General features: G+C 42.0%; 1 protein-coding gene across 6 annotated transcripts in view; it reads right to left on the reverse strand.

The window, feature by feature from the left end:
- LOC121588595 (protein winged eye-like) overlaps positions 1-27,554 on the reverse strand; it is a 341,422-nt gene that overhangs the window by 282,981 nt on the left and 30,887 nt on the right. The window lies entirely within an intron of this gene.

The raw sequence follows: 27,554 nt of genomic DNA on the forward strand, positions 1-27,554 counted from the left end.
TTATACCATTCTTGAAATTCAGAAAAAAAACACCAGCGAAACAAAAGCTACCATCAGGTCGCCATCTTTGGTCGTTCACAGTTAAAGCGATTAATTTGCAGGAACATCTTTCAGGGATGCAAGGATTATGTGTGGCTTGTGCCTGGCGAACCGGGTGGTAGTGATAGCATAAAACTCTCCATGACTTCTTCACACACTCCTTCCGACCAGGATGAACGGATCTCCAGGATCCTCTCCTAGGCGGACGGAGATATCGTCCACCGTCCGGCAAAGCGTCGTTCATTTGATGATGATGAGGTTCTGGGATTTTTTTATGTTTATGCAATTTACAAATTAACAGGATTATCATTACAGGCTCGGGAACTGTGAGATCAACCGTCATTAAGCTTGGATAGTCCCGTGCGAAGAACGCATACGAAGTCACGCGTAGAATAAAACATCCAGCAACAATAGAATGATACTTTATGCACGGAATGATGTGCTAAGAAGCAGACAAGTTATATTGTGGGCGCTCCGGTTTTAATTATCTCTTAATTATACCCATATACATCACAGATGGATTGGAAGGAATCCTGAGATTTGGGAACTAGCTCGGTTGCGCATTGTTTATAGGAATCAACAATATCAATTGTGTACAGCGTTCAAGATTCGTGTTTACACAGAAAAACATTTAATATTTATAATCACACAAATTTCTTTACTTTATTGATGCTGGAAGCATACGCACATTCTTTACAAATTCCTCTTGCAGCATTCCTTTCCTAGGCGTTCCCTTGTGTACGAGGAGCCCAATTTTCATCTTATGTTATTGCCCACCTTTCCTCTCAGTCAGTACAAACACTGCACTTAGGTACTGTAAACCTCGACCCAAGTCAAATTTGTCTTGAACGGACCACTTCACATTACGAGTTAGTGGATTGGAATTCCTATCATCCACGCATACCCTTCTTACTATCTTGAACGCATACACCCATACTCCCACTTTACTTTCCCTACCCCGGCTACTAACGCGGAATGCTCCTGGCGGCAGTAACGACACTCGGAAGACATTTATCATACGCAGTGCCAATAACTCTTAACCCCCTCGCCCTTCCTCTTCAACACATACGAGAATTGTTGTCGTAAGCAAAAGACGCATCTTGGACGTGCGCTATTCTTTTTTGTACGCTTGGTCGCATTGTGTAAGGCAGCAAGATAGGGCGAAGGAAACACAACATGGCTGAAAAGTATTATTGCGAAATTGCGAATCTTCGCCAAAAACCTTATCCAATTCCACCCCCGCCGCCCGACATTCTTAAGGAATATGGGTGGAATCCGATACGAGAAGAAGTATTTTGTTGGCACGTAATTTATTTCGAAAGCCTTTCTATCTATCTCCCTATGCAATCCAGTCCACCACCGGAAAACATTGCGAAGAAACTTTAATCTCTCCTCAAGTCGCCATCTTAAACCCTTGCGCTAACGCATCTCACGACCAGTGTGGGTGTCCTCTCTCGCGTATGGAGTCGATTGGAAAGGTTCGGAGTGGAAAAGATAGGAAAAATAAATTTAAAACCCCAACTTTAAACCAATCACATTCGTTCTGTCTCTATGCTTAGTGCGACAATACTGTCATAGCGTGTGTTCTTTTTGAAGTTGCATTATGCAGTCTTGAATATTGTAAAAATATAATATTGCTTTGGCGTGTGTACGTTTGAAAAAATGAGCCATATTCTTGCTAATAACTGAGTTAAAAAATTCAAAACCAACTCAATGGTTCTTAATTAGCCATCCCTAAACATGTCACGATTAGAAAACGTGCCTCGACTACTGTTACTTGGCTAAAAAGCAAAGAAAACTTTCAGGTCAGGTGTACCGTAAATGTCGGTGCTGGAAAAATATCCATCAAAGTTCAATTACCTTAGACGTTGATCCCAAATTGGATTTAATGTTCGTAAAATGTGGTAGTGATTTTTCTGGAACACAATCCCTAGACAACAGATTGTAAACGATGAAAACGTGCCACAATGCTGGGTAATTTTCTTCCCCCAAAATGTTATTGATTTTTTGTAAAATACGGTGCTATAGAATATTAAAATACGTAAATGGTTAACATGTTCAAATCACTAGTCCTTCATATTATCACACACATGATATACATAAACACAGTTTTACAACATTTTTAAACAATAAAAACAGTTTCATATAAAACACCCCACGAGACTTAATGGTCAGTAAAGAAACGTTATTGATTTACGTCAAACAATCCTCCTGGCTATCATTAATTTGTCCATCCTTTGCGATGAATGGCACAATCCTTTGCGGAAGATAACGACAAACAAACGAAACAAGCCTTTTCTTGCTCTTGTCAAACCGTTGTTATTCTTCCATCCGTGCCTATCCTTTCACCAGCTTGGCCGGACACCAACGATACCCAATTTAGCTAACTAACTAGCTATACCCTTGATATCCCTTTTCCTATACACCGCCCCCGCTAGCCTTGCTTGCACACGAGAGAAATGTACGCCCCCCATGGCCAGTTGTATCTCCCGTTCACTAATCTGTCGATTTTCAATGTACATGTGCTTCCTGTGTGATGTTTCCAAAAAGTGGCATTATTCAAAAAAAAAAAGCCCTACGATGACGAGGGTGAAAAATATATCCAAAAACTGTGTACCCCTATAGTGCGGGCAGAGGATAAGTAAGCGGACCACCACCGGAACAGTCCGGGAGTCTCTCTCACCTGAAACAACAACGTAACGCGTGCTTATCGAGCGAAACAAATTTTCTCATATAAATTTCGGCATTAACCTTCTGCTTGCCCACACCTTGCCCAACATTTGCCCTGGCGGCCGTGCAAGCTGGGCCGTGAAAAGAAATAAACGGGATCCTCCTGCCCCAGCAGTTCAAACTCAACCAGTTCGGGCCACGGAATCCCACGGGATAGCTGCCCGGGACGTCCGGGTAGGCTTTTGTCTAACGAACGAGAAATGGATGATTTTTCCAGCGAATTTCCCTTAAAATCCTCCATCCCATCACTGACGCGCCTATTTCGACGGCAGGTTCGGGGATAAAAAAGGATTTTCGGTACCGTGTTTTCATTGAACACGCTTTGTTTCACTAACGAGATGCTTTGTGCACGAGCGCTGATGTCCGAAATAATAACGTGGAGACGGGAGAGAGAGCAAAAAAAAAAGATGATAACGAAACAGCTCTCCTCTCCTGGACGGCCTATAATTTTGACAAACCCACACACACACTATACAATCCCCCCCAAACAGGCTAGAGATACGCAGAACATCACAGGCACACTCAATGAAAGTTTCCCTCACCAATGGTCCCAAAGGAGTTTTTCCTCCCATTAGCGTGCACATCCGTTTTTCGTGACGGCGAGCCCATCGCTGGAGCTCAGGCGACTGGACATCATCTATCCTGTTTATATTACTCAGTTCTATTTTTTATTAAACCTTCCCTCTCTTTTGCAGCACATCTCTCTTGGCAGGACAGTGTCCAGGGCATGTAAATGCTCGTCTGTCCACACTATCACGCCGGTCCCCATCGCTGTGGCCAATTTTGCGAAAAAAGCCGTACCAGAGTTGGCCCCCATATTTACATCCTTATCAACCCTGCCCGGATGGTGGCCGAAAAGGGAAATAAAAAGAAACCTCTCGCGAACAGCGTTCCTGCCCGGTGACAGGATTGGTGCCAATGGCGCGTATTGATGGAGCGCGCCCGGCTCGGTTGATACCGATGCGTACCATTATTTTGCTTTTAGGTGATGAAGTTTATACTTTTTTATGGCTCTACTCTTTCGCAGGGGCGGCACATAGTCGATTTGCGCTGAATAATACAATGTTTAGCTGAACATAACACACTGAGCGCGCATTGATTCCTTTTTGTCGTTGCTGTTTAAAAATGAAGCAAGTGTCCGTGTAAATTTCGGGTTGTCTACTCGTGTTGATTAAAGCTTAGCAACGGATTACGTGCTTCAATGAGCAAACATTGTTCAGTTGATGGATTCTGTTTTTCGAATGTTCTTAGTGTACCCGGCTATTTTCATAGTTTAGGATAGTCATTGAAAGCAAAATGGTAGCAATAATAAATTAAGTTTAACAAGATAGAGTGATTTTCCTGGTTGCTGGTATTTTCAAGTTTTCCGAATATTATGATTGTTAAAATCATTAAATGCCCGGCAAACTTTTTTTTTTTTAATTTAAAAAACCAACGATGATTTACGATTTCAAGTGGCGGAAAATATAAAAAAATGTTAGCACACGTGATCAATTTCCGTACGTACGCTACACAACCCAGCAGCATCATATGTATTCGAGATTTCATACCCGAGATTTTTTTTTGTTACAGGAATTTCGCATCCTGTGCGTCAAAAAGGACCACATTCGAATGCGTGCTACTTTTTTTTTTAATGAAACACATTCTCTCGTTATCATTATACTTTTCAGCGGCCACGTTTGGCTGGTATGTATCGAGCAAAAAACGGATCCCTTTCGCCGGATCTCTTAATCTCATTATCCGTCAGAGTTCTGCTTTTCAAATGGACTTTGTTACCTACGCAATTCTTGTTCCCCTTTTGTTGTCGCACCAACTCAATGCAATTAGCAAAGAGGCAATGACACCGTTCGATCATTTAACGCATAAAACGTAATCGACCTGTTTTTGGTGCACTTTGCAATTTGTCAGTTATTAAAGCTCAACACGAACATTAACTGATGGCAAGAATACAAATTACATGCGCAGTTAAAAGTGAAAAGCTTACAACGATTAAGCAAAACCAATAGTTCAGTTCAATCGTTCTTATTTTAAGCCACAGGTAAACATTGTAATCAACAAAATATAGGTAATAATAATAATGCCGTTCAGAGAGAATATTTTCATTACTGCCAATTTTACCGTCAGGATGTTCCATACAAAATCACACCGTCGTGGTCGTGGTGTGTTGGCTAGTCAAAACACAAAAACAAACCCAACAAAAATGAGCATATTGTTCGATGCATTCATTTCCCTCGCCTTACCATGTCTTATCGAAGGAAGTACTATTTGCGAGACAAACGCTTCCGGTGCTGTCAGTAAAATGGGCTGTGGCGCTGTAGTTGACCCGTGATAAAAGTTTTCAATTCAATTTCCACTCACGCTGCCTGAAGCTGCCCACCCACACGGGCGCCACAGGATGCACACATTCTCGGGCCAATTTATCTCTTCCTTTCCGTTCTGCCTTTCCTTTTCCTCCATCACCCTGTACCATTTGAAATGGAGAGTATTACCAGCAGTGATGGCAGAGAAAAACGGCACGCAGAACAAATGTGAATATTCTGTGAGCTGCCATTCGCAGCCATTCGGAGGAAGCGCACTCAACTTCAAACACTCGCACATGTGGTTATTTCTATCCTTTATTGGTTTCATATCCTACCCTTCGTTGCCAGCTGAGCACACAGCGTACCGTATATCACACGGTTAGTCAGTGTACATGGTATTAAAGGGTTCAATTAAGATATGAAATCCCGATAAGCTAAATTACGTTGATTGTTTTTTCGCAGACAATATATTCGAAACATTAAGCGTTACCTAGCTACCCGAGCTCATCGACAAGCAATGAGCCGAATAACTTTCGACGAATGATCATCAAACGTTTCATTGGAGCCATAATTGTTTGTTGACATTTTGTTATTTAACCGTTTCCCTACTTTTAGCTTTACTATTAGTTCACACAACAACTTTTACAAAACAAAAACCAAGCTTTATCAAACATGGTGTTCAACCGTGACACTACGTTTAATCGGTATAACCAACACTGATACAAATTTAAGCTTTAAAGTTTCACAATGGTTCTCCCCTAACCGCTGATAAAAATCATCGATCAAGCTCGCTGTCCATGAAATTGCCATTTTACACAAGAGTGCCTTCAAAATTGTCTTCAAAAACTAAATTCATCTAAAAAAACCAACGAAGTAAAAATGCCACACGTTTCTCTGGGGAAAAATTGAGAAAAACGGTTGGCGTTATTGCGCTACCAAACGATGATACTATATTATCCCTCTCTAAGGTGCAGCCCTTTGATAAAAATTCAGAGCACAAGTGGCCGGCAGGAACCCTTTGGCTTCGGTTGAAAAAAAAAACAAACGTGGCTTTCCATACAGATATCTGGGCAAGAGGGAGCGTGTGTGTGCATGGGTGAGGGTTATTTATTTTTGCACATATGCTGCGGAATAATTTGAAGCATAAAACAAAATCCTTTTTTGTTCTGTCAACTCATCCCCGTCACATACACCTAGAACCCCGGCGGCAAGAAATTCTTTTACTTTCCATTTCTCAATGGATTTCGCACCAATCCTGTGACCGTGTCCAAATGTTGCCCCGAGCTTAGTCCGCTGGAGAATTCGTTCGTTCTAACATTCAGCAAACAACACCATCAAGACCCGTCGGAAGCAGCAGGACTACATTTTAAAAATATGAAATTAATCAACAAGCAAACATTCGGGACTACTCCGTTCCAGCTCTTTGCCGTAAGTGAAAGCTTCTACCAGGAAATATTTGCACTAGGCACTGGTCATAAGGTTCAACATGTCGCTCGCTGAGCTGGATGACCAGTCGCGGGTTGGTGGAAATCATTTCGAACCGACCGTGCCGTGGGGCACGGCAGAAAAGGTCAAAAACAGGCGTTTTTGGTAACATTACGAAACGCCGCTAAGGAGGGTTTTTAATTTGAGCAGTTAGCTGTTTATGTTATGCTCATGCATGTTTAATTGAGCTATCCGCTAGCATGTTGCGCGCCCATTTTGCTCAGCAGGCGATGAACCAGAATGTATTTTCCATCCTTTAGTCGGGGGGTTCGTTTGGAAACTCGTTGTATTATCGCCTGGGAAAGGGGCTATCCCCAGTCAAATCCAATTCGTGAGTAGTATTGTGAGTGGTCTTTCTGTGCATCGGGCAAATGAAATGAGCTGATTGGCACGCGTCCCTAAGGAACCCGAAGGCAGGTTAAATCAATTTGATCAAACATTTAGAAATTAATGATCCATTAACAAAATCCATTCACACATGCAGATCGTTTAGCATAACGTACAAGTGACTCTGAGGATGAGTTTCAGCACAGTAAACAAATGGAATTTGCATGTTACACGTAGTATGAGGAAATATGTCAACATCTAATACATTTTCATTTAAGATTATCTTTACTCAAGCATCTTGAACATATGCAACGAGCAAAGGTTCATATTATGCCAATGATGATGCGCTTTGTGACGTAATACGCTTAGTTTATTCGAAAAGTTGATAATTTGCTCTGGGACTATTAGAGGCAATTATTTTGATTACTTTCTCTTAATAACCAATCTCCGTAGTAATACAGTATTTTCCCCGGCTTGACAATTCACCATCGGATAACTTTAAATTGGAACAGAAAAAAATATTCATTATTAGGACGCTGTTTTCCTGATTCCTTCTACCCATTTTCAGTCATATTCGATGAACCTTTAAAATATTCACTTTGATCTGAAAAAGTTTTCTAGCTCAGCAAGGAAAACCAGTATCCTCAAGGAATCGGTATGAATTTCTCAGTGGTATTAAAACTTATTTCTCTTCGAAACTACAATTATGTTCTGCCTTGCAAGAGAAAGGTACAGTTCATCGAAAGCATAAAAGGCCATAATGACCATGCCAACCCATGGGAAGTCTCACAGGTGGTCCTAATGCCCTCGTCTGCCACATCGTAGACGCTCGTAATATGAATCCATGGCAAAACATTATTAACTTCATAATTCTAATCTTTATCCTTTTGATGTTCCACTACCGCAACATGTTACAGTGCGAAGCAATCACCTCTTTCCCCAAAACAGGGCAAGTGCTGCAAGCGCGACGAAGGATAACGCTACACCCAAACACGCATGTCGGATGCAGGATAATCTCTTTTATACATACCTACAACCATTCAAGAACTTTCAAATCTTTCGATTGTCACAAAAGGCGTTACCGTAAGAAGGTGTAAGTAAACAAGTTTGGCAATAATATTGTTAATAAAAATTAGCGCTTTTAAGTCTTTTATGTAAAAAGCCCATGTAGATTATTTTAACATCTATATTAGATGCCCAAAATGGTATATAGGAGTTTTTGATAACGAAAATGTAATTATAAAGGCTATTATTGATTATGAAAGTTTTATTCTGATTCATTGAGTTTGTTGTTAACGTATATTATGCCAACTGCGAGAAAACAAAACGAAGAAAATACTATCCTTGCTCTAGGCAACGCTATGTTATTTTTATGGGGTAGGTATCTATGGAACAGAGTTCACATACAAGTTCAAGTAATAAGATAAAAAATACCGAAAAAGTAACCAAAACGATACCAAGCTAACCTATAACCTGCAAAACTTCCCTCCATAAACAAAACTGCAACATATGGAACGTTTCAGCAATGCCCGCACCGTACACTACACTGTAACACAAAAGGGGAGGGAGTAAGCAGAGAGGGAATTATTTTTCCGTAATAAACTATTTACGATGGGATATTAAATAGCATACGAGACCCCTCGATGAATGCCTACTGCTGGTGACGTCTTGCCAACAATCTCCCCATCACTGCCGCTGCCTATTCAACGCAAACAACAACAACAAAATCATCTCTCCCAACCAAAACAATCTCTATCCACGCACATCTTCCCACCAGCATCATCACGATGGATCGTAACTGCAAACATGATTTGACCACAGTTCATACGAGCACCTAATATTTATGTTTTACTTATCGCTTGTCGCGTCCAAACGAAGTAACAAATTGCGAAAGAAACAGAAGTGAGATTTTTTTCGATTTTCTTTCTCTGTGTTACAAATATTCCTCAAGCTTATTTTTATTGGATTTAGGTATTTCAATATTCTATTTATATGACTTTAACTCAATTCAACAAAACATTAACTTATCTCCAGGTTGTTGCAAGATTAATTATTAGCTGCGGTTGTATTCAAATATCCGTAACCCTCCTTCGTGTTCATCTGACGGAACATGATGGACGTCTTTGGGTATTGCATTCGGTCCCCTTTCCGAACTGATAATTTCATTTACCTTCCAATTGGCTGATGCAATAAAGGGTTAACAATGCAAAATCAAACAGAGCAAACGTTTCACTAGCAACAAAAGTCCACCTTAAACAGGCTGGTGATTTTAAATCTTTGTTCTCCAAATTAGATAAATAACGCGATAAATGCAATTTGCAACCGCTCTTCGATGGTTACCGTTCCCGGGTAAAGAGCATCCCCTCGGGTGAACCGTTCTAGACCGAGGGGAAAAGCACCATGCTTCATACTTCAAACAAACATTCAATTTTCTTTTCATTGTTTGTCGAAACATGTTTTACTTTTACCAATTTTCGTTTGCTTCGTCTGGTCTGTTTGTTACTACACACCGACAGCAGGGGTTGTTTTCCCACTCTTCTGTCTTCTCCGAATCCGTCTACCAAGCATGTTGAGATAAAGGTACGATTGGACATTGTTTGTCATCAACATCATCATCGTGGCTCTCCCGACAACAATGAACTCTCTCCCTGCCAGTTTGAGACTATTTTTGTTCGCCACACATCCTTTAGGGTGGCAACAACCCTCCCACGCGCGAAGGACTAAGTTCACATTGTCCAACATACTCGATATTCATGCAAGCTTCTGACGGCAGCCACTGGCCCTCGCATGTGCAGAAAGAATGCTTTAAAAATACACCTTTAAAAATTCCATTTTTCAGTACCAATAGAATAATACCAGTCTGTTTTTTTAACTGTCTCTCTTTCTCTATTACTGTGGACGAGTGTACTCACATTATTCTCGTCTTCTATATTTTTTTAAATGGTTCTCGATAAAGAAAAATGACCCACACGAATAAAAACAGGCCCGCCCTAGCACGCGAAGGAAAATCGATTTCAATAAACATTCGATAAACTGTCGCTTCCTTCCTTCCCTCTCCCATCCCACACTTAGCCGATCAGCTCTTCGAAGCGATTGCTTTCTCCACACTCCTTTATCTATCTTTGATGATTCCTTTTCACTGCCGGATCCAATTGCGAATCCGCCCCAGAGAGCACAGGAAAACCGGAAAATTCAATCATTCCCATCCGTAAGCGTCACTCCAGTCCAGTTCAACTCCTACTCCATCACCCAAACGAGAGACACAGAGTGCTTGTCTACCACCTACCCGCATCACCTCCGGCGGAGAGCACCGAGTGACACACGCGACGGCCAGTGACGGGACGCGTTCTATGTGTTGCCACGTTGCCACGAAGGGACAGTAGTCGTAAGGCTTGGACAACGCAAAGCGGCCCGCGAGACACACATCACACAACATCGTTCATAGTTATTTCATTTTCTTTCTCGTTTTTCTCTGTCTCCTCTCGTTATCGTTTCTCCCCTTCCCTTACACCAGACACGCTATCAGAAACGCTCGGTCGTAAGGCTACCACCGCCACATGCGAAATAATGCTGTCACACTGTACACCCTCAGGCGTCCTCTTACGTTGTTGCACGAGCTAGCTGGGAGGACTATCCAAAAATGCAGCAAAAAAGACTCCCTCGCACATTCGCAGCCGCCCAAGCCGCGCGGTACGCGGGCATGAAATAGTGAAAGCTGCCGCAGTTCTCGTTGGCCATGGGGAGGTAATTTGAATCGAGTGGAAAAACAAATAGGTAAGAACCTGTTTCCAAACAGCATCGTCCGCAGCCGGAAAGCAGCAGAAGATGCACACAGCGCGAAATATATATAAAAAAACGATCTAGTAACGGCAACACACGATTTTCGCGCACGGTGAACCATTTTTCCGTCACAAACGTGCTGGAAGGAAAGCCGTGTGTGAGGGCTCGGTTGTGGTAAAATACATATCCCCAAACAGTCACAAAAAAAAACCATCACGACAAAAGCTCGCCTGGCCGGTCAGTGTCATATCACGTTGTAGAAATTCTACACCATCAGTCCTACACCTTCGGCAGCAGCAGCAGCATCGATCGCTGACGGAGCACGTCAGGCGACAATTCTCCAGAGGCCCCTCGGGAAGTGACAAAAACTGAGAAACACTATCATCGATGGGACAAAAAAAATGCCATTCTTAAGCAGCACGTAGTTCTCGGCACTTCCGGAAAACTCTCTTTGCGCTCATAAGCATAAAGTTTGCAGCCATGATCGCGCAGCGTGACCGGGATAACTGCCATTGCAACTCTTTATGTCGAACAAAAAAAGATGGGATGGTTGCAAAAGACAACATCATTTGTTCAAGAAACTGTGAAAAGTACAGTATGTAACAACCGTATTTTCGTCCTACAAGTTGTTAGCGATTTTACGAAGGCAAAATATACTTGAACGTGTGAGCCTCGTATACATTTGCATGGTTTAATGGAGGCGGTAGATTTAAGGAAAAAATATGTCTGGCTCATCAGAATGAACGATCGCTTATGACATGGGGTAAACAAACCCAAAAAAAAGTCATTGTTTTTGATAAAATTAGTAAAATTTGTTATTTCTTTCTTAGAATAACGATGTATTATTTTCGTTATCAGGAATTTCAGTTTCAAATATTAAGCTATTGAATGAAAACAGTGCTCTCCAAACTTTTTAGAATCACAAACCATTTGCCTTGGAACATACAAATGCCGCGGCCCATATGTATTGAGGGCCTCGGTATGTATTGTAGTATTAGTTGAAAGCTTTTTGATAAAAATATATTTCAAGCTAATTCTAAACATACTTGTTGAAATTCAACAAAATTTAACGATATGTATTGTAATAAGCTTTTCTATTTCTATACCATCTAAATCCAAAACCTAAATCAAAAATCATTTCATATCGTGAATGAAAAATGTATACCTTGAGAAACACCATAACGAACTGAGCACATTGAATGAGGGAACACTGTATAACTTGTATGTCTTATGCTTTTGCTGTATATCTTAAGCAATAAGTATGGACAAGATTAGATACTGTACGTTAATTGACTTGTGCAATCACTTCAAAAATAATTACCATAATACATATATGCTTCGTTTATTTAAAGGATAATTCAAATTACTTGGAAAGTAATTTTAATACTGACAGACAATGAGCATGAAGCAGAACATAATTTAAGATCCTTTATGACTCTGATGACAAACCAGCATTAAACAAATGAGAAAGTAGCTGGTGCGCTGTAAATTACATCCGAAGTTAAAACTGCTTATAATTCATGCGGTAAGAAAATCGCATTCGAAAAGCCATCAATATGCTGTCCAATTAAAACGTCTTCAGCAAATACAACACGAACACATTTAAAACAAAAATGCATACATGGTACATGCACAACGCGACTCGCTTGTACTGCAAGTACGACGCATGTGCTGCCATAGAACATTTGAGCAGATTTTCTCATTCTGTCGAAAGCGTAATTAAGGTACTATTTTTATTTCACAACAAACCACATGACGGTAATACCGGCGTGCTGCATATTACTCGGTGAGCAAACACGTACACCGCACCAAAACGGCCGCGCGTTGCATTGCGCGTTTCAGCGTTGCATGCCCCACAGCAAAACCTGAACTGATTCAATTAGAACGACTCCTATAATTAATGTCTTTCCCGACGCCGAAACGCACGCACGAGGCCAGCACAGGCGAGTGGACCGGGAAACGCCGGTAATCATTACTATGTAGAGCATTTGAAGAGCTACATAAAGTAAAATTACGTCTTGCTACGAACAAAAAAACACAGGCTATCTGTCTGTATTAATGAGCATTATGTGGGGTGGCGCATCAAGAATCAACGAAATTCTTTCCACATGGTCATCGAAACAGACCTTGTGTCCTATTTCTTCCTCTGCTGGTGCGTCGCGTACCGTGGCATGATTAATTCTGGTCATCAGCAAAAGACCGGGGAGAATTACAGTTAATGGCCACTATGTGCCCCACCATAGCTCGAACAGCAACCATCGGTCATCACCAACACCATGATCATCAACATCCTCCTCATCACTACTATACCCATGATTGAAACGGTGCGCAGAGCAACGATCAGAGCTGCGTTGCACGCAACCAATGCAGATTTAATACTGTCATTAGAAATTAGGAACAACTAGGCTAGGATAAAATAAAACATATCTTTCAAATCCTCCGGTTCCTTACCCAACCGAACCCATTCTCCTATCATCCCGAACGTTGCAATGCCATCACGGTGCATTTTGCAATAAATTTCACTTTCGCAAAATATACTACTGCTCCAGTCTCCCTCCCCTCCCCCCTTTCCATCACACTTTTCACTCCACCAGCGGCTGTTGCGCTACGGGAATGAAAACAGATGAGACAGTTTTATGACCTCCGCCGGAACCGTTGCGTGACGAGCGTGGAATAAGAAGTTTTGCTCCCCAAGATTTCTCCACTTCCTTCTCAGGAGGCCACGCTCACCCCATCATGGATGATGATGATGATGACTGCTGTTGAAAGGAAGGAAAGTTTTATTAGTTGCAATAAAACCGTCAACTACGCGCGGCTGTTATTCTCGACGCAATCGGGCACAGGGATACGCTAAGAGGAAACCGTTCAGTGCGCGAAGCAGGTTAATGAATTTGGATTTTTGTCGGACTTTCACTATCCCTTAAACATAGTCACACGGGACAACACACACGCGCCCAATGGCTGACCAGTGGTAAAACATGTTCCGCACACAAATCGTAAATTTCTACATGCGCTACGATAATGGGTAGGGGTGTACGACTCCCTTGCGAGCGTTTCGTCATCCAGGACAAAACAATGAATTGTGTTCTATCCTTACGCTGAATGTTGCTGTGTAGTTGAATCTTATCATTTACCTGTACTCAGCCGCACACCCACATCCAACCAGTACATGCACTTCGTTACACGAGAAACGAAAATTGTCAAATCGTAACCGCACTGTGCTCTCCTCACATTAATCGTCAATGTGTTTGAATAATTTATGAGAAACGCCATAAACGGAGGTCTTTATGATTATAGCTTCGGTGGAAATTGTTTAACAGTCAACGGTTGAGGAAACCAGGAAATAATGTTATGACAATATTACGACACGGCGCTATTATACCACAGTTGCCATATAATGAGCGGTCTTTCAGCGCGTTTATATACAAGCTACTGTATTGCTGCAGTGAAATGTACTGGTTGTAGCTTAATATAACACATTTTGTATTCTCTCATCACGCCAAGTAAAGAAAGATTTTTTCGTGTTCAGCTTGTATAATCCCGTCTTATGAGATTGTACCAATTTACCTCCTCTTCACTGCGCTATTCGACTTTTTGCAGAAACTTACTGCAAAGTGGAAAATATGAGCCACGACTGCAGAAATGTCACGCCCTCCGGATGTTCGCCGCACCAATTTCCCGAATGTCACGTCAATCACGTTCCAAGTTTGGGGAGAGATTCTTGAACTTGATTCTTTTTACTTCTGCGAATGATACTCTCAGCTAGAATTATACTGCGTATACATGCGCAACTGGTCTCAGCTATTCATGCACAATCGAACAACCTGAACACACGTGTCACCAGAGAAAGGGTGAACTGGAAACAACAACAGAACGTTTCCAAAAAACACCATCAACAACAAAAAAAGACCTATCAATTGATCATACCGATGCTTAACCAGCACACCCAAAGCAACTCACTCGCATATAATTTATTTTCCCATAACGAAACCTGTCACGGACAATGTGTTTCATGGCAAACACTTTTTCCTCCCAAATATTTATGCCACAACAACAAAAAAACGAACTCATCTCACCATCAAAGCACAGGCCAAATCAAAGAAATGACAAACAAACAAACAAAATCCGTCAAAAGAAAGTACAAAAAAGTATATTGCGCTCCGTGAGCCCAAAACTCCAAATCAAAGAGCATCAAACACGAGTCGGAAAACTGTGGACAGTAAATTGACAAAACATGCAACCAACCGGAACCTAAATGGTACGGACCATTTTTTAAAGCCACCTCCAGATCCAGTTCGCTTTTGATCGATTGAGGCACACGGTGGAGGGACTTTCTTTTCTTTAAACTCAATCTACTTAAAAATGGTGCAAGCTTCAGGGCAGGGAAAAAGGTGTTAATAATGATGACGTTAGAAAAAAAACTGCTTGAGTATGGAAATTTATAACACTTGCCGTTTGAAGAAGGGCCTGTCTTTGAGTGGGACACGCTTCCATTACTCGGTTTTCGTTGATTGATTTTTTCATCAACATTTTACTTTGGTGATGGTATTATTACTTTTTGTTTTTGTTTGTCCATCAAGTGTTCTTGAACAGCATCATAATTATTTCAAAATACAGCGAGAAATTAATTCTTGGACACGAACCTATGCTGCGTTTTTTTCGTGATCGCTCATACAAAAACATTTGAGCAGGATGTTTTCACTACTCCCTCAATTTCAACACATTCAAGAATTGAATTATTAAATGTATGATTTAGTCAACGGTTTTTTATTTAAATGAATACAACAAAAACTTAACAGACTATGGACATTTATCAACGAGAAAATAACGAAGGATTGTTTACATAACTTTGCAAACATTTATTACTAGATTTTACAACCCACAATATATCGCCATAGATTTCATTAGAATAATTAAATAAGCAAAACGAAAAAGTTATTCTTCCAACTATCCATGAAATAACGTGAACACAACTCTCCGCTGTCACCACAATGAAGTCCTACGCCCGAAATTATGACCACAGCTACAGCATTAAACAGCTCTAATAATTACTTTGCAAATTAAGTTTTTACTTGCGCTACAAAAAACGTTGGACACGCGATGATACCAACGAAAGCAAGCATGAGCTTCAGGATGATCCATGCCTTGTAGTGCAACCGAAAGTTGGAAAGCAGCACTTTTGGTTTCATTAACCCCTACAGTTCAAAGGTCACTCCGGCTATTCCCGTTCTCCTTCTGTACATTTTTATACACTCACCGGAAAATTGCACGAAACAAAAACAAAATCACAGCCCATTTTAAATTTCTACAAACACACTACCAAACAACAATGGTCAATCCCGCTAACTGTGAACTCTGACTTGGTCGAGCTGATTTCCACACTGAGGGACATAATTATTTAATTAATTCCATCCGAAACCGAAACCGAGTTGAAAACTGGCTGGACTTGCCAACTTGCTGGCTGGTCGCGGCATGTCGCGAAGGATTTGTCCCCCGGTTTGACCACCCCGAAGGACTTACGACGACATTGTGCTGCCACAGGTTTAGCGTGGCGGAACGCTCGGCGTAGAGAAACTTTCAGCCTGATTTTTTTTATTTCGTTGTTTAACTGCATTACAATCCTTCCTCCGAATATTCTCCTGCGAGACCAAAACAGGATTGTTGGATACGGACCGATGCGTACAACCGGTTATGCTACCGGAGCCAGCCACCCGTGTGGTTAGTGCTAATTTCGTAAAAATTGATTTAAAATTCATTAAAAACAAATTTCACTTAATGTGCCATCAGTACTCCTCTTCCATCCGTGGACATGAGCCTGACGCTCAAGTATGTATGTTGGATTCTTTTGGGAGGGATGTCTGTGCAAGTGTATTTTGCGCAACCATTATTCATTCTCTTTGCGATGATGTTTAAAAATAAATGGATTGTTTTCTTTAATTTGGTACCATGCCACGGTGCTTTCACTGCATACGCATGTACAAATGCATAAAGCAGGTCGAAAATTATTTGATTATATCATATGCTTTTTTTAATTTTATTATGTGTCCCTTTCGCGCCTATTGCTACGCTGGCGGAATGCATTGAAAATCCATCAACCGCAATGGCCGGGACAACGATATTATAATTAAACAGAAGTGCAAAAACCACACCTAAGAGTAATGAAATTCTATCAATAAGAGGATCGCTTCTATCCGTTTACAGACTACGAGTTTGAACAGTGTTTTTTATAATTAAAATACCATATCTACCGTACCTACCAACACCAAAAAATAGTTACCTAAAAATAATAGAAACAATGCTCCAACGAGAGAGAATTCTCAGGAAAACCTCGGGAATGAAATCCTAAGCCTTCAAAACAACAATGTTTTACTTGCTTCTTGCTTTGTTTTCGTTTTGACAAGCTTGTCCTACTACTACTAATTATCCAATCCATCTTTGACTAATCGCTATGCGTTAGTTTCGTTCATCCTTTGAGGATGAATCATCATTCTAGATCTAAAACACAAAGAAACAAGGCAATAGGCAATTTATGTACATCCTTTGATGAAATAAAATCAAATAGTTCATCAAAACACTGTGTGGATATTCAATCGTATCAGTACACAAGCTGCAAATAAACAACCAACCATCAAATTGATTCATTCCGGTTTCACTTTCTTTCACCTTGCATGTAACGCAAATTCCAACATGCTACCATCCTTTCGCGTGCAAAATGAGAAAATAGATTCTGAATGGTAACGTTTGACTGCAAGAACCATCCAAACGGAGACTCACTATAGCTCTGTGGTACGACTTCGAAACAGAAAGCAATTTCAATACACTCTTCTTTTTTCATTCTGCACCTCTCATTCACATAGGTCTAGCCACAATTCAAATCACACGATCTCTTAATCATACACGACCTTTCCGTCGCCTTCTTCTCACCGATTAATGCTATCTATCATTCCACTGAACAGTAATAGAAGGTAAAGACAGCAGGAAAGGATCGTACCGAGCGGGCACATGCGACGCAAAAAAGAGTATCCTTTTTGCTGTTTTATTTCAACAGGACGCGCGTCAAATAGAATTTTCGCGGATTTTCCATTTTCTCATCAGACAAACGTAAACATCGGTTCTGTCTATCGGCGATAATCTGCCGGTGCTCCTATTCTGTCGATTTTCTGTGCAAATTGGCCGGGAAAATCGTCCTTCAGCACATGACAGACGGCTCATTCAATAACAAAAATCATCACATTTCCTTTTTTACTTTAATCTATCATCAGCGACGGCGGTAGTGCACACACAGTGGGAAGCTTTAATCACATTTTTTGACCATAAGTGTTTGGTAGATTCCTTTTTTTAAACTAATCTTATACATAAATTACATATAAAAAAACAATGAGATAAAAGAATAGAGCAACACATTCCTTACTAAAACGGGAAATTATAAAAAAAAATCATTTCTGCCGTTTTGCTACAATATTTCGGTATGTTTTTACGCTTTTTAGCTAAATGTTCCAGCATTGCACCACCAAGCGGATGAAAATTTTAATCTATTTCTGATTTGCACAATTCTCCAAAGGTGTCTGCGTAACAAACATAATTCGCTAGCCACACGTTTCTTCTTACATTACCGGATGGATCATTGAACCAATCTAAAACCCTACCCATTATCTTTGAGGAGCACAGACTCTGTCCTGCGGACAATTCCAACCCGAATCAACTCGTTCGATGATGGCCACAGCGGTTAACTCTTTCCGGTGCCGATTTGTTGAATATTTAATCGTTTGAATTAACTTTTTTTACTTGCAAAAAACAACCAGCAGTTTTAATTCAAAGCAGAGCGGAAACAAAGTGCTACTCTACTCACCAAATGATATTATTCATTGCATTTTACGTAACAAAAACGACACAATCCACCCATACAGCATCCTTTCGATGGCGCCAGAGCAAATATTTCGCGATCGAGAGATAGTATTCGCACCGCGTGTTAGGTTGGTGTTGCCAAGAAAATATTTAACAAAAAACACGCTCTTCACACAAATACAATTTAACCAGTTTCGAGCAGGCGACGAAATTCGATTCATATCTTTGGCGCGCTATTTTGTCCTGCTTTATCTCCAATCAGTAGTACAGTAATCTTAAGTAAAAGCCTTCTCAACCGGTCGACCGCTGAAAAGATTGCTAGAGCATCATCGGTAGCTACATTACCATCACCCACCCATTGTACGAGAAGGAGAGAAGCTTTTTTTTTGGTGCCCTAAAATAAAGATTAGGCAAGATGCGTGCAAACAAACCAAAATGCAAACAAAGCACACGAAAAAGGGACTGCATTACGATAATTACTTGCTAGGAACACATTCTCCATAGCAGCGACGTAATACTTTCAATAGACAAAATACACCACGGCTATCGGTCTCTCTTGACAAACCGTTCCCCGCCTCACGACGACGGTATTACGATACAAAATTTTGAAGAAATTAAAAAAAAACTGCGCTGTAAACCAGCAAGGCGTTCCCATCTATCATGCCACCCCCAGGGCTAGCATGCCTATAGGGGGAAAGCAACTGGTCGGATAAATTTCCGTCTTACAGGACCTGTTTTTAAGCAACAACAAAAAAACACACACACATACATCCCAACATAGATCGGCATCTGAAGGGTATTACTAGTAGGCTTTTATGAAAATTCTTTCAATTTCTCTCCAGCAGCGGTGGCGAAAAAAAAACGATGCACATCTTGTTGAGATGGGATGTGTTCACGAAATAAAAACGCCGTTAAAAACCTTCACAAACTGCTCCAAAACGCGCCTGGGACATCTTCTTTTCGCCCTGCAAATATTGACGAATGTTCGCGCGAGCGATGGTTTTTGTGTTTCGGAGCAAATATTTACTGACCCGTAATCCTCGTAGTACTTGGGATATTCTTTCATATTTTTGCGACATTTTTCAGTGCAATGGGGCGGGGAGGTTTTTTTTGGGTTGCATAAACTTTGTACATTGGCTCATCCTAACATATGAGTGTGGAGGCCGACCCTCTACAGTATACGAGGTAATTTCGATGTTTCAGTATATTGTTGAGGCTGCGCTGTAGATTGGTTCCAGAAAAGGTTGAACAAGAGTTTGGGTTTCTTCAGTAAATTGGGAAGCAGACATCATTTTGCTTCAAAAATCAACATAACGTGGTAAAAGCAACCATATTTGCAAGCACTTAGTGCTCACGATGCTCATTCTATCTACAAAATATTCCTAACTTTAAGGATTTGGCGTTAAAGAATTTGGCAAAGCAACCACGTTCGAAGATATGCTTACAACCCTAGATCCCCTGGCGGTGTGTTGAAGAATCGTTCCCCTTTTCCACAGATCGTCGGTAGTGGTGGCGCTGCTGCTACTGCTTTCCAACACAAAATAAGCTGACTCGCCCGAAAACGTCGCTGACAAACGATGCCAATGTTTGTTCATTAGATAGAGTTGGAGCATTTTCTTTTAAAGAGGCATTGATGAGAAAATATTATTTGCTGACACAGGTCCTGCTGCCTGCATCGACCGGCCCCTGCCAACACACTGGGGGCGGATGATGATGGCGGGTGTCTTCATTATACCCCGAGAAGCGCTGCGTCGATCCGAAGGGAGCGCTCGGTCGGGCGCTACATGGCGGAAGAGTTTCGTCGTTAGAGCAAATATTTTGCCTTTTCCCACCGGGGAGTAATGAAACCCGCAATGTACCGGGACAAGCTAGCCGGGGCTGGCCAGAAACCACTCCACAGAACTTGTTTTCTCTCGGTGTCTGTCTTTTCTTCGGCCGACCGAAACGAAATTGCTGTTTGCCAATGCCGAACGGTACGAATATGTTGCGAGATTTGAAACTGAAAGGGCGAAAAGCATTTGCGTTGCAGCCGGGCAGGAAGGAGGGCTGAAGATTTTTGCAGCCACCATCAATCAGCGAAAGCGCTTGTGCGATGGCAGTTAAGCGTATTGGTGTACGGCGCGCGCACGCGGCGAAACGGAGACGTGCTGAAGCACCGAAAAGTTTGGCACTGCGAAATGGCGATAGGCAAACATACTTGTTGGCAGCAAGACATACAACCCATTCGGACGCTCCGGCCCAACGTGGCTTAGGGGGGGGGGGGGGGGGGTTGTTTACGAAAAAGGAAGACTGAACCTTTTGACAAAACATACAAATAACGTGATCGGCTCGCAGGCTTTATGTTTTATGGACAATTAAGAAACTTCATCAGAGGGAGAACAAGTTTCAGACTACAAACACCTGCAAAAGGCTCGCAGTTCATTGCTTGAGAAAGCAGGATACATTTTTAATTTCCAAAACCATCGAGATCGTAAACGCATTAAAATCCAGCGAGCACTGCCAAAGAAACGAACCACGGATTATGCTTCGCAAAACCATTACAAGCCAAAAACAAAGCCTAGGTAATGTTTTGCATTCCAGCTGAAGCGAAATTCCGCAGCAAAACTCAAACTCTGACCAAACTGTACCGGGCACGGCCGTATCAGTCTCAGACAAGGACGAGCCACCAGTGCCGACCTGCTGCAACCACATCCAGTGTGGCATGCACTGCAAACAATACAACAGGCCAACCCTCATAATTCGACTACTTTATCATTCCACCCGCACCGTGCTCATTACACAGTCCTTCAATTAAACTTGCGGTCTACCACATAAATAAATCCTTTATGGAGCAATTATTTCCGCCATGTCGCTCTCCCGGACACGGCAACCCTCATCAACATCATCATCGTCGAGAGCGTCAGGTTGAAAAATAAAATTCCTACCCCGACAGCACGTTGGTGCCGGCGCCATAGTACTCACCACCGGTAGAAAAACAAACATTCGCACAAACACCGGCCCCCACACACGCAGAATGGCGATGCGAGAATGGACTTTACATTATCGCAATCGCAAACAAGCAAATGGGAAGCATTTTTTTTCAACTGCGCTCATCTCCATACCGTAATCCACCAACATCTGCACTTTCCCGGTAACGATTCAACTTCGACAACGACCAACTGCGGAGATGACCGGCCTTGCAAAGCTCATTACATAATCGTGCCGTTTCATTACGATCCGCTACGGTCAATGGCATGAGGCGAATATGTATGAAAAGTGTGCTCAGCAGCACAACATCGGTGGTAGTTTGGTAGAATTTTGCGATAGAAGTTATGTTAATTATGGAAATATTTCTTCCCGCAGCATACCGAATAGCTTTGCAGCAAGCGGAAAAAATGCGAAAGGATGTCCCGAATGTACGCTTTACCGCTTCAAATATGATTAACGTATTTCAATAATAAGTGAAATGCCGCTCGAAATTGTTTGGTTTTGTTTGTGTTTGGGGTTTCTTACCGCTTTGGTTCTCGACACAGTGTTATGGTTAAAGTAGCGGATCGTTTATCCGAAAATTCATCAACTTGTCATTGCATAAAGCTTTCTGAAATGTTTTGCTTTCACTGCGTATCGTCTGATAGCCAGTCTTCGATTTAATCAAAAAGTTTGAATTTACTTATGGTAGAGTTTGCAACTAATTCTGATTCTAAACATAATTGTAATGAACGCGTTGTTCCTAAACTTCTGAAGAATACATGAAAAGTAGTTTGCATAATATTCCAACAAACGAAACGGAAGAATCGTCATAAGCAAAACTTTAATGCTTCTTTAGATTCTGAATTATGAATAAGATATCAAGGAGATTCATTTTTAAAAACAAATACACCTTATCAAGAATATAACAGTAGGTCGAATATGTAAAAGTAAGAAAGGATGACCAAAACAAAAGCACCCATGTAATATCCATTCAAACTCGTCGCAACAGACAAGAATACTCTTATATCCTTACTTTAATGCATCACCCTGGGCAATCCTGACGACTCATCATCCCACCCGAAGCCTACGCCTACCATTCTCTGGGGAAATCCAAGCAAAAGCGTTTGCACAATCTTACAACGGTTCAGCTAAAAACGTAAACCTCTTCCCCCACCGGCATAACCACTGTTCTGAGTAAACAACAACAAACTATTTGCCCTGCTAGGCTCAAGTGTTTTGAACCGCAATACGTTGGGCTGACATAAAATCGATTCGTCAGTCAAATTACAACTACGGTTACGATTGTACTAAAAGAATTGTAACCCGCAAAACGAGGGCCATCGAGGTAGTGTACCGACCGGTTGGCCAGTCCTGATGCTCCAGGGGCAACAATGATGCCTGTCAAACTTCTCGTGCGTGTAGTGGGGCAAAGAAAGATAGAACCGTCACCGGCAGAACGTAATCCAATTTCGGTGTGCCTATGTGCAGGATAAAATATTCATAACTAATTCATTTTACGGACGTCTGCACGAACGGATGACTTGCAGACCTTGACTAGGCCTTTAATGTTTCATAGTTTGGATAGAAAACTTAATTTTTTTTCTGGAAGGAAACTCCTACCGTGGTAGAAGGAAACACTCGATAACGGAGATAATCGATTGCAGTAAATGTAGCATATTTTTTTTAGAAAAAAGACATATACAGCGATTTTTTCAAAAATCTACCCAAAGCATTCAACCACTCACTTCTCAAAAAACATGTCTCATAAACATGAAATATTATGCACAGCACTTTGAACATGAGACATCGGGATTTCACGGCGATGAGCTCAAGTTCCGCATTTTGTTTTATTCCTTCCTTGCTTATGAATCGCAGGGCTTCATAACTTAGTCATTCATCCGCAGACAGGTCGTGTCTGTTAGCCTTCTGGTATAATCCGTTCCGGGGCTGAACATATCCACTAACAATGTGGTAACTTTTGCGCTCACTCCACTGTCGCCACAGTTTGACCCATACTCCGGATCAAGAAACTAGCACACCAACTCATAATATTCAGGGCTTTCCGTAGCCAAAACAGCAGCGCACGTTTACCATGCGAAAGACGGGCGCACGCGACAAAACCGAAAAAAAGACCTCACACCAACGGACGTGCTCCATTTCGTTACAATCTAGCACACAGCAGCGTGTTGCACCGAAGTGGGATGCAACAGCTGTGCATTGGTCACGTAACCCGGCTGCCTGGCTTGCCCTCTCTTACGCAACCACCCGGTCAACGAGCCCGACCGGGCGACGGATGTCGGCCATTCGCTTTAAAAGCCCCCACCGCGTACAGCCACGCGACAGTTCAACGAATAATGGCTACCAACGGTACCGTCTTGCGGTTCCGTGCACTCTACGCACCGGCCGTACTGTGGCTGCTAGGGATAAGCTTTCTGATCCACCTGCCCGGCTCATCATCCGTCGCAAGCTCGACCAAACCTAGCAAATCGGACAGGGATTCGTCCGCCTACCGCTCCTATCATTTCGTATTGCTGGTCAAATCCAAAGGCTCCAATAAAACAGACGTCACGGCAGGCAATGTAAGCGAGGAGCTGGTGATAATGCCCGCCGATGCAGGGTTGCTCGAACGGTCGAACGCGAGTGGCGGAATCGAACTGAAACCGCAGCCCTTGCCGGGACACATCACATCGACGCTGGTGAAAAAGTACCACTCAAACAGGATCGCCAGAAAGCAGGCCCAACTCGTGGCTGCTACCGCTCTCTCAAAACGCTCCAAAAATTCCAACACGGTCGCTTCCACGACCGCATCTTCGAATCTGCTTCATGGCACTTCCCCTGGGACCAGCAAAAAGCAACGCTACCCCAAGAAGGCAACGCCAGCAATGGTCAAAACAAAGCTACCCAAGGACAAAGTGACCATCCACCGATTGAATTCCAAACTGGCAACAAACCTTCGCCAGCTGTCGCTCCCCGATGCGGATCTGGCACCGTACGAGCTGGTGGCCACCTCGAAAAATCTGCACGGACAGCCGCGAACAGTGCGCAAAACGTCCCAGAAACCTACGGCGGACAACAAGCAGCAGCCGAAACCGCGGTACGAAGTGATTGGAACGTTCCGGGATGCGCACGTGCCGCAAGTGAGAACACGGCGACAGTCAACCACTATGCCGAAGCACAACAGCGGCTCGTCGTCCTAGCACGGTATGGTAACTTGAAGTAATAGTTGTATTAATTAGATGTACACATTGAACGGAATAGCTAATCTGGCAACCGGACAAACCCGGCCAGAATGTCGGGCGCCCCACGGCCTAATGGATTCATTTGTCCGGCTAATTGTAATGTAGGTTCGACATTTGCTAACTAGCGGTTGTCTGACGGCGGTTTCCGGAACATTGAAAGTTATGTAAAAGAGCTACAAAAAGGCGATCAGCTAGAATTTTTGTTTTTTTTGGCTCGATCATTTAATTTATATCATTTTTCATACAATGGAAGCCAGCATGACACAAATAAAGTCTAGATGATGCACTGCTTTTAAGCACTCCACTACCACACCAAATCGGTTCGATTCAATTGTTTCATTTTCTTTCTAATTTATTTTCCTAATCTTTACCTACCATTACATTTCCAACGTGATATGAATAGCTTTCCACTCGAACGTAATAGCTTCATAGCGTTATTAATCTAGAAAAATACACTTAAATTCAATCACATCAAACACGTCTTACTGCATGAGATGAACTCAGCCTTAATTTCATTTGTAATTTGCAAGTCCATGGTGATCTGCTAGTTCAGTTGGAAAAAGCAATCCCTTACAGCAATGTTCACACCCTTCACCCAACGCCTCATATGATTGCAAACAGCGTTGTTGGTTTTCTGGCATTAAATTTATGAGTGCCCAACAATTCTACAATTGCTGCTACTTCTAACGAGCGAAGAGGTGTGCGCATACTATGAACAAAACTGAGAGCGAGGTAAAAGGAAAAAAAGGTAAGCTAACATTATTCTACAATATTTTGCCTGGAACAGTAACACACCGGGAGCAATTGGGTAGGGTGTGATTCGAATGGATCCTCTCCTTGCCATTTGCCCGGGCACACTCCAAACTCCAAACAGGCCCTTGAGCAAACAAGTCAAAAATAATATAATTCCCCCATGCAGATGGACAACCGATGACTATCGGACATGCCGGGAATGTGTGCGGGATCTGCGTGCAACGCCACGTTCACGCTACAAAAACGAACGACGCAAAAATCCGATTATGGGCAACAGATTAATCATGTAATAATCAGCACCCAGCATGCTCAAAACGAGACACCCCCAGTATGCAGCCGACAAACGGTGGAAACGGTTGATTTGATTCGACATCAAATACACCCACCACCACTCGTGGACATCACTCCTCTGGTTTTGAGCTTACCACCCTTGCGTCAGCATCGTTAAACCTGCCACCGAACTCCCGTGGGTTGGTATAAAGACCAAAATTAGTACTGCTCATCGGACGGCTCCTAGTTGCAACAATGCATCGTACCATTTTGAGCTCACAAATGCGCTAGCGCCATTACCCATTACCCTGATAATGCTTTGCTACAGCCCTTTTTCATTATATACCGTCCCCGCCAAACACCACTCTACTGCAATTCTTCATATTCCCCCAATTTGACTGTGATGATTATGACGATAGCAGGGTGGCCTAACAAGGTGCAACGAGAGCGCTCGTTTCAAACGGGAACGGATATCATAGTAGGTTTTTTGCATTGGCACACTGCAGCGATGCGTAAATGCTAATATTCGAAAACACGTCGACCTGTCAGAAAGTTTAAGAATGTGGAATTTTAATATTCAGAGAAAATTATCAGATTTAATTGGATATTCACTATTTTATGAATTTTTAAAACAATCATTTAGCTAGAAAAAAAGAAGATAGAAACACTTTGTAACACATTAAAATTTACAGTGTATAGAATTACAACTGTATAACCGCATTACATAATTTTACATTTTGCTAAGGAAAAAATGGTTTAGTTTTCAATCCAGGTACCTCGTTTTCTAAAAGTATTTTTGCTGTTTCCATAGAAACGTGTCGAGTAGTAGATCTTTAGACATGAACTAATGTTCATGTGTTTGTGTTATGTGTTATGTCCATTGTTCCCAAAGTATTTTTTTTTCAATTTACAACAATGAAAACTTGCTTTCTAATACGCTTTAAATTAATTAAACAAAATCCTAGCCAAAAGCCATGAAACTCATTTTAACTGACTAACATACATTTAAAAGAATTGTTATGGCAATCTGACGCCAACTGCGATTTGCTATGAATTTTCTCTACTACAATTTAAAGACAAAATACAACTTACTAAGAGCAAACGAGACGAATTTCTCGACTCGAATATGATAAGTCTGATGGTTTCTTAGCTATAATTCAAAAAGCATCTTAGCATCACACATATCATGCTTAGGATAGTTGTTCCAGATTTTGGCATGTTTAAAGTGATGCTTCCTATGCAATCATTGCCTAGTCCGATGATCCCAAAATCCCTAAGATAAACGATAGGGCTACCATATTTATAACCTTAAATAAAACGTTTCATTTCCACCACCAGTGATAGCGACGCAGCGTTTGTTTCATTCATTCTGGTAAAAGTCCCAAAGATGGTTAGCTTCTTCGTCTCATAAATAAATAAACAATCGAGAGCAGAAGGTGCCTCGGGCAAAAATATGACAATCTGTTTCCATTTCGGGCCGTTACGATCCACAGTTTATGGGAAACTCTACGAAAGGACGAACTCGACGGACGTTATGGCTCTTTAACCTGTTGAGCGTAGGCAAGGGGGGTTTCCGTTGGTGTGAGGTTTTCGCACGCCCGAAAAGAAACTGGACCGCAAAACGTTACCTGCCCGATCCTGAAACTCATTCGCAACATCCGTCGCAGCTTTAACCCACCCGCTCAATCCAGTGAAACAGCGCGCCATAGCAGCCAATGATCCTAATCAATCACTGAACCCCGGTTCCCCCACCTGGAATGTAGACGAATGCCAGGCAGAAGGTTAAACGGTACGAGACACCGGATTCGACCATAACCAAAAACACACAAAAAACCCA

The sequence above is a fragment of the Anopheles merus genome, chromosome 2R, assembly GCF_017562075.2.
Source record: "Anopheles merus strain MAF chromosome 2R, AmerM5.1, whole genome shotgun sequence".
In the NCBI taxonomy this organism is placed as follows: domain Eukaryota; kingdom Metazoa; phylum Arthropoda; class Insecta; order Diptera; family Culicidae; genus Anopheles; species Anopheles merus.